The 15,730-nt window shown below is 49.4% G+C and overlaps 1 pseudogene; it reads left to right on the plus strand.

The window, feature by feature from the left end:
* Positions 1 to 15,730, plus strand: part of LOC147702032 (phospholipase A2 inhibitor and Ly6/PLAUR domain-containing protein-like) — a 37,710-nt pseudogene that overhangs the window by 11,071 nt on the left and 10,909 nt on the right.

Here is a 15,730-nt window from a genome sequence, read left to right on the forward strand (position 1 = left end):
TTTCAGTTGCTTGGATGGCACAGGTGGGAAGCTCCTGTACAGCCCAGACATCATGTGCAAGCTGATCGTTGCATGTTGTGTGTTACACAACATCTGTGTTTGCAACAGGACCCCGTGGATCCCAGAGGTACCAGCCAATAATGGTGGTGATGGGACAGGTGGGCCACATCCCACTGCAGCAGCGGCAGGAATGGCCCATAGGAATACCATCACTGACACTTACTTCTCATGATCACGTCACATTGTGACCATTCATGGCAATCAAGCGAATGTATTAAATGTCCAAATGCACTTACATTTGCAGGTTTAAGTTTGTACTTGTACATTTCAATGGTACTTTTCCCAGTGATTTCAGATGTGATTTTCCAGGTCGTGCGCATTTGTGGAATCAGTTTTGTCCTGTGTTCAAATGTGGTGAGGGTGCTATTTGTACCGGGATATTGTCAATGTCGAGGTGCACTCCTGCCTATGTGCATATGCTGCACGGTGGGTGTGTCACTCGTGCAGCTCTGATTTGTCTGCCACTGGTCTCTCTCATGCGGTGTGCCTGTCGGTTCTGTTCTTCCACAGTACTGGGTAGTTGTGGTGTACATGTAGTCCTCTGCAGTTGGCCAGGGTGCATCCATGGTACTCCGCTGTTGTTGGATTTTTTTCTGTGGCATTTTTATGTATGCTGTTCTATGTTTAACCCCGCATTGCGTGTGCGTATTGGTGCCCTCGTGCTGGTTGTCACTGTTTTCCTATCTGCTTTTGCCCATCGCAGGTTTTTTTTGCATTGGGGTTTGTTTTTTTATCTCCGTCGAGGTGGTTGTGTTGCGGGCATTGGCCGCGGTGTCGGCAAACTATCGCATGCTACCACCGTGTTGTGAATTCCACGTTGTCACTGAGTTGTTTTCCCGCAATTGGCCTTTGTTATTAATTGTTGCTACTCTGTTTTTCCCCTGACTGGTGAATTTAGTTTTTGCTATTTTCCTCCTGTCTAATCTTCTAATCTGATTCTAAAATTGTTTTACAATGTTTCACAAAATTATCTGTGTAAATACCTTTATTGTTTCCGTTTTTTAAAAAAAACATGGCCTCTGTTTCTCCATTTTATATCTGACCAAAGACACCTTTAGCTGTCTCGTCATCAGTTCCTCCATAGAGGACTAGTACAGAGAAAGTGGTCTCAGGGTCAGCATTTGGATTTCATGTTTTTTAATGGGTTGTGATTGCTTATATTAGTTGCCCATGTAGGTAATTGAATTTTGTGAATTGTTATATTTTCCAATGTGTGTATCCATTAGGTTTTGATGAATGGGCTCGAGTAGTCCTTTTTTAGGTTAAAGCTACTGTGCTGACACAACATTTTAATGTGTGTTCTATGTTTTTTATGTTCATGGATTGCTTGCTGTTTGGATGCCTTAGTGCACTATAAACAGTGATGTTAACTAATTTACTCACTATAACATGGTGTTGGATTTAATTTTTTAGATCACAAAGTGAAGATGTGTGCCCATAAGATTTCTTAAGGGTCAATTGAACATTCTGGCACTTAGTTGAAGGTAATTAGTACACAATATTTTCATCTTTGAACAACTTTTCCTAACACCTTCATTTGAGAATGCAGCTAAGCTCTCCTAGTGCAGTGTGTTCAGCAAATGTCTTCCTTATTGTTTTAGCCCAAGATGTTGCTTCTTTAAGGTATTATCTTTCTTTGATTGCAGCTGCAAAACATACAAAATAACCATCTATTACCAAACGCTTTCGGCAACAATAGCCAGAAGTATTGGCTTTGCAAATGCTTGTTAATAGTCATTTTCAGGTGTGTTAGTGCAAGACGTTTATTTGAACAATTCAAGATTACAAGTCCTAGAAGGCAAACTCAAGCAGTGTCCTAAGTTCGTGTGGCATTTTAAATAATTTGACAGATATAACTGTATTGAGAGCATTTCAAAATACTTGCTAATAAACCAAGTTGAGGGCATGCTTTATTTAAGACAAATCTATTTATTAAAATGGGAAAATCAAACATAGGATTCAAAGACAAAGCGAAAAATGTACGAATGACTGAACCACTAAGGTCCTGCATGCCAACACTGATGTCTTAAATTTGGAAATGTAACCTAAAATATGCTGAAAATGTAATAATTAAACCAATATAAAGATAAAACAAAAGACATCGCGAAGGTGCTTCATACTGAACATTCAAGAGCAAACTATCGTTCCGTGCTGATTTTTGCAAATGTCATCTCCCTACCTTGAATGTTAGCACTCACTAGGTCAGTTGCAGTTTTGCAAAATATTCTAGTTTACAGACTGAAGGCTATCAGTAGTAATTACTTATTTTGCCATTACAAATATGTTATGCATTCCCAGGATTTTACAGTCATAAATTAAATATATAAACAGCAGCATTCCAACAAATGTTACAGATGGTCCCAATTCAATTCCACTTAGAATCACGTCACTAATGGATCTCAACATTAAGATGGATTTGCAGTTTATTGTGGCTCACTTAGCGACAGCAATTAAACGCTTATAAATGCGCCTCAAAGTCTCCACAGTTCAAGGGTGTTATTCCACTTGTACCTTATGATGTTCAGAAAACTCGTCACAGTAGGTCTGTCAATTAAACATGTATTCAAGTACAACATTTAATAATATATGCAAAAAATGCATTTCTACATAACATTTGGCAATTTGACTGTTTTATGCAAGGCTGACAAAACAGTCCACAATTAAAGTTAAATAGCCAGCTGTGTTTAATTTATTTCTACCATTTCGGCATTCTTCCCATAGAGTTTAACCTGCAAACTAAGACTTATGCTGTTCTCTAGTTTTATAATCCCCTATAGGTCCCACTGTAGTTTACCTTTATGCTAGCCTAACTACACATGCAATAGGCTGCTTTTGCTTTGTACACAGTGTGCAGTACCATGCTTGTTTTTGTGCCACACTGTTATTTTCAAAATACGCTGCAAATGTTTTATTATTTAGCTTTTCTTCTGGGATTCTGTCTGTACATCATTCAAGGCCAAACAACATTGTGCCTTGTTTTTCTCTCTGGCCGAACACTAACACATACACATAATAGAGAGATGAAGCTGCTGTTTTTCGAATAGAATAAGTCTTATCATATAAGCCGAGACTTGCCATTCTAAAAACATAGCGAAATGAGTTTCAGAGAAGAGGCCCTGAGACAAAAGAGCTTTGTGCCTGAGATGTAGACAAACTGATTATGACCGGCAGGTATGGGGTTTGGCACTAATCACAGAGATCTTTATTATAACACTGTACTTTCAAAGAAAGGGTTGGCTTAGGATGATTTGTCATTTGCTATGACATGACTTTTGTGTAGAGTTTATTAATTGTGCTAATCACATTATTGACTTGCATATGTCTCTTAATTGCAGCACAGCTTCTTCATGATAGAGCACACTAGTTTCAATAAAAATTGTAAGCTTTCTTTGTGACTTTTTACTTTTATTGTGAATATGTGTGAGTGAGAGAACGAAAGGTGATGCCCTGCAACTCCTGCAAGAGTTCAGAGTGTAGTGTTCTGGTGTGTTAATTTATCTGTCCCTGTGGAAAGTTAGGAGGGCAGGTAAGCATGATGAGTTAGTCTGGATATTGGGCAGTAGGTACTGGTGTGGTATGGAGACTGAGTCACTGCGAGCTGCCATCCCATGATCCGTGGCAGAGTACTGTTTCTGAACCGAATCCCTGCAACACTAGTTGATGCTTGATATGTCTAAACATACATACTTTTTAATTTTCACTTGGGTATCTCTCATCTATGTTAGCGCAAGTTTCAAAACATACAGCCAGGGGATGCTCTAGAGAGCCAGTTATCAAGATAGCCGAGCTTCGGTGAGGGTCCTGCTGCTCGGGGAAACAATCCATCATAATCCTGCCACCAAAGGCTGCTGGGACGAGGAGAAAGTGTACCCCTGGCAATGGGATACCCTGCACTACTCATGCAGAGGAGAAAGTAACTGCTGCCGGGGTCGATAGACATATTGATCCTAATTGAGCCGCAAGGCTGAGACAAAATGGCATCAGCCAGCTAAAAGAAAGATCGGAGCTGGGCCCGGCTAATGCAGCAGTGAAGACAACAAGACTGTGACTACCCTCTACCAGTGTGCTGCTGCGAGTGGCATGAAACCCGCTGCCGCAAACTGCTGCGATTGCATTTGAAGTAAGACATACCCCCACTGGAAGCATTATGAGGCGAGAGGCCCGAAACCAGCCCTGCTGAGGCCACCACCGCTACTGAGGGCCAGCTGCGTGGAGGACCGGCACTGGTGGGCATCGCGGGGCCCTGGGTGCCGATGGCGTCTCTTATTGCCTATGGCAACAAGAGAGCCTCCCCCCTCATTACCCTGATGACAGACTGAAGGTGAGAGGTGTGGATGCACTCCGGGCGCTGTATAGGCCGGCAGGGGCCCTCTGCCGGAGCCGTGGGGGCTCAATGGGTGCACTGCTGATCAAGGTCCTTGACCGTGCAGCCAGCAAAACATAAGAGCGGAGCTGGGCCTGGTGAAATACTGCAGTGAAGGCACAACAACAGTGATTACACACTATTGTGCTGCAGCTGTGTGCGGCGTGGCGCCCGGTCACTGCATGCTGCTGGGATTGAACGTACAGAAAGACATACCTTCGCTAAAGGAATAGTGAGGTGGAAGACCCTAAGCTAGCCCGGCTGAAGCGGTCACAGCTACTGAGGGCCTGCTGTGTGGGGGATCAGGCCGATGAGCGTTGTGGGGCCCTGGGCTCGACTGGCACAGTTCCCTGACTGCAGCAGTGCGAGGGACTTCACCTGATTGCCCTCAAGGCAAACTGTATGTGAAGGGTGCCGTGGCTGCTTCCCGGGCTCGGGGACACACTTCGGCTGTTGTATAGGCTGGCGGGAGGCCCCAGGTTGAGCTCGAAGGACATGCTGCTGGTGTCAGTCCCTGTCCATGCAGCCAATGGAGAGTCAAAAGCTGGATTAGGGCCCCCCAGAGGGGGGGGGAGAAACCGACCACAGACACAGTAATAATGCCGCTTTATTGGTAGCAGGTGCACCCTAAAGAGCAAAACCTTGGCCTGTGCTGAACAAAACTACCCCTCACTACATATGAAGTCCCTGACAGCCCCCAACCCCCTCCCCTAAATGGTTCCCCACATTGTTAACATAAGCACAACATAAGCACACCATAACTACAACTTCCCTCCTTACAACCTGCATTAGTACCCAACTAAACATACCTTGACATCTGTATATCCCCACCCCCTGGCAAACATTTCAGGCCTCCCACACTGACCCACCTTTTTGTACTAGGAAAACGACATTCTCCTGTATTGCACCCCAATACCTGTTCCAGCGACACGAAAGCAAAACTCCACCAACCTCAATACCTGATGCACCGGCTCCCAAGAAAACCCCTCTGAGAAACCCCCACCCCCCACAAGAACCAGGGCAACCCCCCCCCACCCCCTCAGAGCACCCCAGGGACAAAAGAAGGATCACTCAGACCCCGGAAAACAAATCTCACTTGGACGCAGCGAAAAAACAGGGCGGGAGGGCGGGAAAAAAGATCGTGCTAACAACCCCTGCCGGCTGCTGTGTCACTGCCACCAAATGGTGGTCAGTGACACAAAATGTCAAGTCTTATAGGGACCAGCCCAAGAAGCCCAAGGCAGAGCCCAAAGCAAGCCCAACCGAAAGCTGGCAGCCCAAAAGGAGCCCAATCCTCCACTCCGGTCGTCCACCACCCCCCCTCCACAGCCCCAAAAACCCCCGGGGGTGGCCATCCCCCCAAAACCCCATTGGGGCCCACCAGAGGAGTGGTGGGGAGACACCGACCACAGACACACAGTAATAAAGTGTGACAAAGGCCGCTTTATTGGAAGCAGGTGCACCCTAAAGAGCAAAATGTTGGCCTGTGTAAAACAAGACTACCCCTCACTATATATGAAGTCCCTGACAGCCCCCAACCCCCTCCCCTAAATGGTTCCCCACATTGTAAACATAAGCACAACATAAGCACACCATAACTACAACATCCCTCCTTACAACCTGCATCAGTACCCAACTAAACATACCTTGACATCTGTATATCCCCACCCTCTGGCAAACATTTCAGGCCTCCTACACTCCTACACTTGACCCCCCTTTTTGTACTAGGAAAACTCCACTCGAAAAGCCACTTAGTGACTTTTGACCCCCCATAGGAATCCTGCCCCCTCGGATATCTGCGCACCCCCAGTGCTACATCTAGGGCCTCCTTCAACTGGACAATGTACAGCTCCATCCCATACCGAGACAGGTAGACCTCGTCCTCCCTGAAAAAATATACTGCCCCGTATCTCAGTTCTGGATGCTCCATGCGCCCTACCCGTTCCTTCGCACAAAACTCCTTCATTTCCCTATTCATCTTTCTCCGTGCCCTGTCTATAGCCCCTGGACGCTCCACCCCTACATTTCCACAAGAGCCTAGTAAATGTGACACGTTACACACTCTTCTCCAAATGACTGGGACAGCACATGTGGTGTGTAGACTATACGGTCGGCCTCACTTGAATGTCCGTACACACCACAGGAGGCTAAAACATGATGGGAGTTGAAATTAGACACCATATTTACAGACAAACAGTGGGAGTATTACTGTAGGCAGACAGAGGCTATCACGGCAAGCAGCCGGTTATGTATCATACACTTTAAATATATACATCGAGCGCACTAAATGTCTGCAAGATTACATGGTTACCAACTACGAGACAATAATCGCTGTGACAGGTGCAGGATGCAAGGGGAAAGTTTTCTACACCTGGCATGGCAGTGTGAAGCAATTTAGCCGTACTGGCGGGAGGTACTATGTGCGGTTTCCCAGATGACTCAATATCACATTACAATGTCACCAATAACCTCATTACTGGGATACACAGAAGAATTACCACCAATACATATAAGATTCTGTGCCCTATATATGATATTGGCTAAACGGCGGGTGGCATGTAGATGGGTCCAGGGAAGGGCTCCCAAATTTAAGGAATAGCTCAATGATTTTGTATATTGCAGGGATCAACCTACCACATATGAAAAGCTGCTGTCGGTTTCCTTACGCCCGAAAGATATATGGGACCCATTAATAACATATCTGTGTTATAGATCTGACCACCCGCTCACCAACCAAAGTTTCAACATATCTAACTACGAGTGTGGAGCCAGTCGCATAGTGACTAGAGAACCCCCCCCCCCATGCTCTGTGGTAGTCAAAGCCAGAAAGTGATAAGATAATTTAATGACAGTAAAATGCAACATGTTGTTATATGGCCGGGATGCCTGTCACCCCCTCCCAACACAATCCCCAAGGATGGGAAGACGGACGCAGTTCTGGACTTTTGGAAGGCGGGAGGGAGTCACCCTCCCGGCCGTATTTATTAAAATATGAAACAAGATTAAAACATTAAAATAACAGTTTCATATCATGTACAATTTTCATTTATTACATTTCGATGAAGACATGTTCTTTGGCTAAGCTTAACAAATCTCTAGTACAAAGGTTTTCCTAGCCGAGTCTAACATCCTGCAAATGCATACTTTCGAAATGAAAATTGTACATCCTAGCATTACGGGCCAACGGCAAGGTCGCAACCGGTGTCAGATCCCTACTACCAGAACTCTCCCCCTCACGATGTGAGGGCGGGCGCGCAGAGGACTGTACCTCTGTGCCAACTCCAATTTCCCTTGTCTTGCGGGGGCCCCCTATTTTAACTCGACGCCATCTTAAGGGTCGTCCGAGGACTCGTGTGAGGTGTCTGTAAGAAGGTAGCGTGGACCCCCCTCCCACCCCATACTGTCTATCACATCTGCCGTCGCGGATATTCGGGCCCCGGGAAATTCGTAGGAGGGGCATCTTAGCCGCCTCCTCCCCTGGAAGGGGCCTTATGGCCGTCTTCCCTTAGGCGACCCATACTTAGTGGGTGCCGCCTCCCCGTGTGAGGGGCCAATGGCCGCCTCCCCCCGGGCGCTCCCATCCATAGTGGGTGGAGCCCCCCCTCTAGGGACCTTGAAATTACTGCTCACCGATCATGACCTTACCGCCCGACCAAAATAAATACGACATTTGTTTACCTACTAAGGGAGAAAATTATACTGTACCTTGCAATATTTGTCTCTACTACTAGACATTTTATCACATCATTAAACTTAGACCGTTATCATTCGCTAAACCAAGTACGAAGATGTTATCAAGCAAATCACTTTATTGCAGTACTAACATTGTCCTGTTATTAACCGCTATACAACGGAAAAAGATGTTATCAAAGCAAATCACTTTATTGCAGTACTAACGTTGCCATAAGGGGCTGGTGGGTCGGTCAAAATTGCTCCTTGTTCCGTCGAGGGCTCACGTGCAACGAGTGGGTGCAGCTTCCAAGCACAGGAACAAGAGGACGCTTCTTCGGATTCCTGCTCTCTTTATTCCTCTTCGGGAGGGCGTGTACCCTCCTCCGGTACGCCTACTGGGCGTGGCCAACGGTGTAGGTGTCTAGGACAACCCCTCCTGGGCGGGAAAAGGCACGCCCCGGCTACGCCACTTCGGGCATACCAGCCGTGACACGCCCCCCGCCCAAAATGGTTTCCCGGGGGGATCTGGGCCCCCTACCATTCGTTCGGGGGGACCGAGTGGTCGCCCCTTTCCATATGGCTGGGATGCCTGTCACCCCCTCCCAACACAATCCCCAAGGATGGGAAGACGGACGCAGTTCTGAACTTTTGGAAGGCGGGAGGGAGTCACCCTCCCGGCCGTATTTATTAAAATATGAAACAAAATTAAAACATTAAAATAACAGTTTCATATCATGTACAATTTTCATTTATTACATTTCGATGAATACATGTTCTTTGGCTAACCTTAACAAATCTCTAGTACAAAGGTTTTCCTAGCCGAGTCTAACATCCTGCAAATGCATACTTTCGAAATTAAAATTGTACATCCTAGCATTACGGGCCAACGGCAAGGTCGCAACCGGTGTCAGATCCCTACTACCAGAACTCTCCCCCTCACGATGTGAGGGCGGGCGCGCAGAGGACTGTACCTCTGTGCCAACTCCAATTTCCCTTGTCTTGCGGGGGCCCCCTATTTTAACTCGACGCCATCTTAAGGGTCGTCCGAGGAATTGTGTGAGGTGTCTGTAAGAAGGTAGCGTGGACCCCCCTCCCACCCCACACTGTCTATCACATCCGCCGTCGCGGATATCCGGGCCCCGGGAAATTCGTAGGAGGGTCATCTTAGCCGCCTCCTCCCCTGGAAGGGGCCTATGGCCGTCTTCCCTTAGGCGACCCATACTTAGTGGGTGCCGCCTCCCCGTGTGAGGGGCCAATGGCCGCCTCCCCCCGGGCGCTCCCATCCATAGTGGGTGGCGCCCCCCCTCTAGGGACCTTGAAATTACTGCTCACCGATCATGACCTTACCGCCACAGGCCGGATAGTTGACCGGCTATCCGGCCCCCCCACAACTCCTACTAAAGGTCATGCTTTTACAAACCCCTTAACCATGCTATGAAGTCTCTATGAGTAAGACATTCCCCTCCCGGGACAAATGGACCCCATCATCGAGATACATGAGATCTCCCCGAATACATCCATGCGGAATACAGTGCAACTGCGCCGAGCGAAACAACCTACCAAGTTTGTTATTGACCTTTTTCACTGAATGGTTCAGAGCTGACACAGAGAGGCCCCCCCGCCACACCTTCCTGGGAATCATGTGGGACCATGCTATCGTGCACCCCGGGATCCTTCTCGCCAGCCAGCTAACAGTAGATAGAACTCGCTCGAGTAGTACTCGCCGACCGAGTGTCACCAAGTCATTGCCCCCCAGATGTACTATGATTACAGATGGCGGTGACCTCTGCCGCCCTAACAGTTCCTCAATAAAACATTGAAACTGGTCAATACAGAGCCCGCCCCTTCCGTGGAAGGTCACCCTGTACCGTATTCCCCAGCTGCGTGAGTCACGTCACCTGCTTTGAATACGTCCCCGGCCCGCCTCACGTATGAGTGGCCCACGACCCACACCACTCTCTCCTCAGCCGGTGATCTCTGACCGCTGATCCCCAGGTGCCGGGTCGACTGCACAGTCCGCCCCGCATAGCATGCTCGCGAAACTGTAAACCAAACAGAAGACAAGAAGCGTGAGTGCATGACATTGACTTCACAACATGTGCAACCGCACATACCTTTTATAACAGTTCGAGGACCACCGTCCCAGTTGTTTCACCTTCTCAACACTCTGACCCCCGGCTGTAGCCTCTGTAGCAGCCCCTATCCTAAAGGAATGGGTCCCGAAATCGCCCGGGTCCAAGCCCGCTGCTGCGATTGCCATTGTTAGCACCCTTTGAAACTGAAACCTCGTCAGTGGGGTGGCGTCGATGTATCTCAGCAGGCTTCCCCCCCATGTATCCGCCCTTCACGCCAAATATTCCTCAACGCACTTCACCGGGCACATGGGGGACCCTCGCATGCGCTGGACAATAACACTGTCTCCCATAGCACACTGGTCGGTCTTGGACCTGGTTATTGTGACCACCATTGAATCACCCTTAATCAGAATGTGATCCCGACACAGACCTCCCTCCACATCTTTCTTATTTCTTGCAACCAGCTCGCTCACCCGCATAGCCCCATGCAACGCTAATGCAAAAGCGGCCCGGAACAGCACTGACTCAAATTGGGAGGAACATGTCGTAGGGAGTATCGCCATTAGCAGGGACAACCTTTCTAACCCAATCGGGCGCCTCTCGTCCACTCTACGACCCTCAAGGCGTTGCCAACCACGAAGGGCTCTCTTTACCAAAAAGGACGATGTCGGGTCCTTGATGCCATGCGCCTGTGCCATGAATGAAATGGCAGCCCGGTGCCTATTGGCTGTTGCCGCTGATCGGCCTTCACTGTGGAGTGCTACTAGAAACTTCAGGACATAATCCTCCTGACCCCAATTGTCCCCCACTGCCGGACCCAAAAATGCACAATAGGAACGAAACGCTCCTTCGTATGCCTTCCTTGTCCTGGGGGCTAAGCTTGCTGCCACGAGGTCTTGTAATCCGGGGCACCAAGTAGCCAGAGTGCTTCGGGGAATGGTGCCGCCGCTAGGTCCGCGGAAGGTAGATAACCCCTGAAAGCCTGCATGTGTGAACGAGAGAGTGCATCAGCCGCCTGGTTCAGTACACCTGGCACATGCTTCGCCCTGAATTGTACGTTCAGTCTCATGCAAAGTAGTACAATTTCCTTCAGTAATCTCAATATCCACTTGCAGCGTGCTGCCTGATTATTTATACATTCAACTACAGTCATATTATCGGACCAAAACACCACAGAGCGATTTCCGAACTCATCCGGCCATGCCTTCAGAGCCACAAAAATGGGGAACAACTCGAGAAACCCAATGTTACCTGTGAGACCGCTGGTGTGCCACCACGTCGGCCATGTCTGTGCCGACCATCGATTACCAAAGATGGCGCCAAATCCCACGCTCCCCGCCGAGTCGGTCCACAAACCCAGCTCGTCCGAAGACGCTGGCGGCTTGTTCCACACCACTCGACCGTTGAAGTCCGCCAGGAACGCCAACCAGATGCGCATATCCTGGCGAACCTCTGCCGACAGTCTCGTGCGGTGGTGTCCTTCCTTGAGACCAACCATGGCTTGTGCAATAGAGCGGGAAAAGGGGCGGGCCATTGGTATAACTATTAGGGCAAAGTTAAGCTGGCCCACTGCTTGTTGTAACTGATGAAGAGTAACTTTCTCTTTGCTAATGCACAGTTCCAGGGAAGCCCTGAATTTCGCCACTTTCCCTACTGGCAAACGGAAACATCCCTCCACAGAATCGAGCTCAATTCCAAGAAACTCGAGTGAAGTAGACGGCCCAATCGTCTTACCTGGTGCCAATGGCACCCCGAACCTCTTCATGAGAGTGCAAAATTCATGTAAGGCCTGCGCACATTTTGTGTCGCTGGCTGCCCCCAAGAACAAAAAATCATCCAGGTAATGCATAACATGGCTATGGCCAGTGGCTTTGGTAAATGCCCATTCCAGAAAACAGCTGAATTTCTCAAAATAAACACAAGAGATGGAGCAACCCATTGGCATACATCTATCCATGTAGTAATGGCCCTGGAACACAAAGCCTAACCGACGCTGATCCCGTGGGTGTACCGGGAGCAACCGGAACGCTGACTCGATATCTGACTTTGCCATCAGCGCTCCGGGCCCCAGGCGATTCAACATGGCGACGGCATCATCGAAGGATGCGTACCGCACCGAACAAACTCCTGTGTCAATCGCATCGTTCACTGAAAGACCCCTTGGAGCTGACAAGTTATGGATCAGCCTAAATTCCCCCGGGTCCTTCTTGGGGACTACTCCCAACGGGGAACAGATGAAATCAGTTACTGGAGGGTGCCTGTATGGGCCAGCAACCCGGCCAAGGGCAACCTCCTTTGCTATCTTCCTCTCAACCACCGCTGGATTATGCTGAGCCGACAGTTGGTTTCTACAAAGTGGTTCCCCACGAAAATCCCCCGCCGGGATGTGGAAACCATATAAGAAGCTGTTCCTCAACACCCCAGCGGAGACATGATCAGGGTATTCGTTTAGCCAGGGGATCATTGCCATGATATCAACGGGGGTAGGTAGCGGTACACAATGGTCCCCCTCAGACCTGTTTGGCCCCTCCTCTACCCCCCGTATCACCATTCTTGGCTCTGCACGAACTCTTGGGGTGTGAAGAATTTCCGCAACCTGCACACACATGTCTGAACTTACATTTCCCTTGTGGCCTTGTGCAATTGCCCCTGTTAAAATTCCAACAGACCCCTTTCTTACCCCCATTCCCACCATTCCTTGGTTGGTGGTCGCCAGCGGGGCCCGCTCGAAAGGGCGCCGCAGGCTGATGGCGGGAAGGCCCCGACCCATTTCCGCCAAGCGAGGACGACTTAGTCGCGCCCGGCACGCAGTTCTGGACTTTTGGAAGGCGGGAGGGAGTCACCCTCCCGGCCGTATTTATTAAAATATGAAACAAAATTAAAACATTAAAATAACAGTTTCATATCATGTACAATTTTCATTTATTACATTTCGATGAAGACATGTTCTTTGGCTAACCTTAACAAATCTCTAGTACAAAGGTTTTCCTAGCCGAGTCTAACATCCTGCAAATGCATACTTTCGAAATGAAAATTGTACATCCTAGCATTACGGGCCAACGGCAAGGTCGCAACCGGTGTCAGATCCCTACTACCAGAACTCTCCCCCTCACGATGTGAGGGCGGGCGCGCAGAGGACTGTACCTCTGTGCCAACTCCAATTTCCCTTGTCTTGCGGGGGCCCCCTATTTTAACTCGACGCCATCTTAAGGGTCGTCCGAGGACTCGTGTGAGGTGTCTGTAAGAAGGTAGCGTGGACCCCCCTCCCACCCCATACTGTCTATCACATCTGCCGTCGCGGATATTCGGGCCCCGGGAAATTCGTAGGAGGGGCATCTTAGCCGCCTCCTCCCCTGGAAGGGGCCTTATGGCCGTCTTCCCTTAGGCGACCCATACTTAGTGGGTGCCGCCTCCCCGTGTGAGGGGCCAATGGCCGCCTCCCCCCGGGCGCTCCCATCCATAGTGGGTGGAGCCCCCCCTCTAGGGACCTTGAAATTACTGCTCACCGATCATGACCTTACCGCCCGACCAAAATAAATACGACATTTGTTTACCTACTAAGGGAGAAAATTATACTGTACCTTGCAATATTTGTCTCTACTACTAGACATTTTATCACATCATTAAACTTAGACCGTTATCATTCGCTAAACCAAGTACGAAGATGTTATCAAGCAAATCACTTTATTGCAGTACTAACATTGTCCTGTTATTAACCGCTATACAACGGAAAAAGATGTTATCAAAGCAAATCACTTTATTGCAGTACTAACGTTGCCATAAGGGGCTGGTGGGTGGGTCAAAATTGCTCCTTGTTCCGTCGAGGGCTCACGTGCAAGGAGTGGGTGCAGCTTCCAAGCACAGGAACAAGAGGACGCTTCTTCAGATTCCTGCTCTCTTTATTCCTCTTCGGGAGGGCGTGTACCCTCCTCCGGTACGCCTACTGGGCGTGGCCAACGGTGTAGGTGTCTAGGACAACCCCTCCTGGGCGGGAAAAGGCGCGCCCCGGCTACGCCACTTCGGGCATACCAGCCGTGACACGCCCCCCGCCCAAAATGGTTTCCCGGGGGGATCTGGGCCCCCTACCATACGTTCGGGGGGACCGAGTGGTCGCCCCTTTCCATATGGCTGGGATGCCTGTCACCCCCTCCCAACACAATCCCCAAGGATGGGAAGACGGACGCAGTTCTGAACTTTTGGAAGGCGGGAGGGAGTCACCCTCCCGGCCGTATTTATTAAAATATGAAACAAAATTAAAACATTAAAATAACAGTTTCATATCATGTACAATTTTCATTTATTACATTTCGATGAATACATGTTCTTTGGCTAACCTTAACAAATCTCTAGTACAAAGGTTTTCCTAGCCGAGTCTAACATCCTGCAAATGCATACTTTCGAAATTAAAATTGTACATCCTAGCATTACGGGCCAACGGCAAGGTCGCAACCGGTGTCAGATCCCTACTACCAGAACTCTCCCCCTCACGATGTGAGGGCGGGCGCGCAGAGGACTGTACCTCTGTGCCAACTCCAATTTCCCTTGTCTTGCGGGGGCCCCCTATTTTAACTCGACGCCATCTTAAGGGTCGTCCGAGGAATCGTGTGAGGTGTCTGTAAGAAGGTAGCGTGGACCCCCCTCCCACCCCACACTGTCTATCACATCCGCCGTCGCGGATATCCGGGCCCCGGGAAATTCGTAGGAGGGGCATCTTAGCCGCCTCCTCCCCTGGAAGGGGCCTATGGCCGTCTTCCCTTAGGCGACCCATACTTAGTGGGTGCCGCCTCCCCGTGTGAGGGGCCAATGGCCGCCTCCCCCCGGGCGCTCCCATCCATAGTGGGTGGCGCCCCCCCTCTAGGGACCTTGAAATTACTGCTCACCGATCATGACCTTACCGCCACAGGCCGGATAGTTGACCGGCTATCCGGCCCCCCCACAACTCCTACTAAAGGTCATGCTTTTACAAACCCCTTAACCATGCTATGAAGTCTCCTATGAGTAAGACATTCCCCTCCCGGGACAAATGGACCCCATCATCGAGATACATGAGATCCCCCCGAATACATCCATGCGGAATACAGTGCAACTGCGCCGAGCGAAACAACCTACCAAGTTTGTTATTGACCTTTTTCACTGAATGGTTCAGAGCTGACACAGAGAGGCCCCCCCGCCACACCTTCCTGGGAATCATGTGGGACCATGCTATCGTGCACCCCGGGATCCTTCTCGCCAGCCAGCTAACAGTAGATAGAACTCGCTCGAGTAGTACTCGCCGACCGAGTGTCACCAAGTCATTGCCCCCCAGATGTACTATGATTACAGATGGCGGTGACCTCTGCCGCCCTAACAGTTCCTCAATAAAACATTGAAACTGGTCAATACAGAGCCCGCCCCTTCCGTGGAAGGTCACCCTGTACCGTATTCCCCAGCTGCGTGAGTCACGTCACCTGCTTTGAATACGTCCCCGGCCCGCCTCACGTATGAGTGGCCCACGACCCACACCACTCTCTCCTCAGCCGGTGATCTCTGACCGCTGATCCCCAGGTGCCGGGTCGACTGC

Source organism: Lissotriton vulgaris, chromosome 7 (assembly GCF_964263255.1).
Source record: "Lissotriton vulgaris chromosome 7, aLisVul1.2, whole genome shotgun sequence".
NCBI lineage: Eukaryota > Metazoa > Chordata > Amphibia > Caudata > Salamandridae > Lissotriton > Lissotriton vulgaris.